This window comes from Silene latifolia, chromosome 1 (assembly GCF_048544455.1).
Source record: "Silene latifolia isolate original U9 population chromosome 1, ASM4854445v1, whole genome shotgun sequence".
Lineage (NCBI taxonomy): Eukaryota > Viridiplantae > Streptophyta > Magnoliopsida > Caryophyllales > Caryophyllaceae > Silene > Silene latifolia.
The window spans coordinates 175,583,919-175,585,489 of record NC_133526.1 but is presented as its reverse complement, the minus strand read 5'-3'; the positions used below and the strand labels follow the sequence as shown (position 1 = coordinate 175,585,489).

General features: G+C 44.0%; 1 non-coding gene across 1 annotated transcript; it reads left to right on the top strand.

Moving 5' to 3' along the window:
* Window positions 1-1,097: 1,097 nt before the first annotated feature.
* LOC141620110 (small nucleolar RNA R71) lies at window positions 1,098-1,204 on the top strand. The gene has a single exon (XR_012531888.1). It is a non-coding gene; the product is annotated as a small nucleolar RNA R71 (small nucleolar RNA).
* The last annotated feature ends 367 nt before the right edge of the window (window positions 1,205-1,571 follow it).

Below are 1,571 nucleotides of genomic sequence, written 5' to 3'. Positions count from 1 at the left end.
ATGGTGTAGTGGTCGAAATGGTCGGTCAAGTGATTTAATACACGATGACGGTACCAAACAATGTGTAAGGCTCGTGTTTACGATCGGTAGATCGTAAATACGTGTCAGGTTGTGACTTAAGAAGTCGAGTCGAGAATTTTAAGGGAAAAAAGAGGGGGCGGACACTCGTGTAAGTCTCAAATGGGTGGCATTTGAGGGGTATTTATAGGAGAATGAGTGGTTGTGTGAGTTTTGAGCGACGTGGCCACTTGGGCTGCTCAAAGAGGCACGAGCCACGTCGCGGTTCTTCGAGTTGTGTTGTCACTTTCACAACAAACGCAATCATGATTTGTTTTATCCTAGGTTTTGTAGTCACATGTTTGGTACTTGACCAACATGAATCCGGGAAAACTTAAGGTAGAAGGTTTGAAATGTTTGGTTTTTTGTGGTTGACTCGGTTTGACTCGTTGTTGGAGTCGGGATTTAAATTTTTGAGTCGGTTTTTGGTCCGATGTCGTGTCATTGCGACCCCGTCGTCATGCATTAAACACTCCAGGTATTTTTGAAATGTTTTGAAATGTTTTATTTTCGAAATCGTTTTAAGTTTTCCGACGTAAAGTTGTACACAAACTGTCGAGCAAACGCCGCGATTCCAAAACATGTTGTAGTCCGATAATCATCGGGTGTTTGTTGGAGTCTCAGCAGATACTGGGTATCTACAATACCCACCATTATAGTTGTTGGTACATATGTCAAAAGTGTGGCCATTCCCCCCACAAAGCTCACAAGGTAAAACTTGAGCTACTTCCTCCATGGGTGGATCATGTGAGGTGGTGGCTTGGTGAACTTGGTTCCTTTGCAATTTCTCAAGTTGCTTGGTGAGAAAATCAAGCTTGGCATTTGTCTCGGCATTTGCATTAGAAGAGTTCTCCTTGGGGAACCTAAGCATGTTTCCTCTTGAGCTATAATTTGCTTCCGAGTCTACCATCTTCTTGATTAGTGTTGTCCCTTCTTCATCACCTAAATGATCAAATCCTCCCCCCGGGGAGGCATTTACCATTTATTTGGTTCTAGGCAACAATGTTTGAAAGAAGGTTTGGGTGATGTACCACTCCGGGATCCCATGGTGGGGACAACTAGCAATAAGGTCTTGATATCGATCCCAAGCTTCACCCAAGGATTCCCCATCTTCTTGTTGGAAAGTATGGATTTCATTACGAAGCATGGCGCTCTTGGATGACGAATAGTACTTGTCCATGAACGCCTTAGCTAAAGCGTCCCGTGTTGTGAATGTATCTGGAGGGTGAATATTCAACCACTGGTCCGCCTTACCCGTCAAAGAGAATGGGAACAACATCATCCTTAGAGTGTCCTCGGATACCCCATTCTTCTTTATCATTGAGACCTTTCTCTTGAACTTCCGTAGGTGAGCATGAGCATCCTCTTCAATATGCCCCCCGAAAAAATACTTCTCGATCAACCCAACTTGGGCGGGATGCATCTCAAAGTTGTTGGGAGCCAAAGTGCCAAAATTAATAGGGTTACATGAATCATTATGGTTAGGCCGGTTGTGATCTCGTAGAGCCATTTGT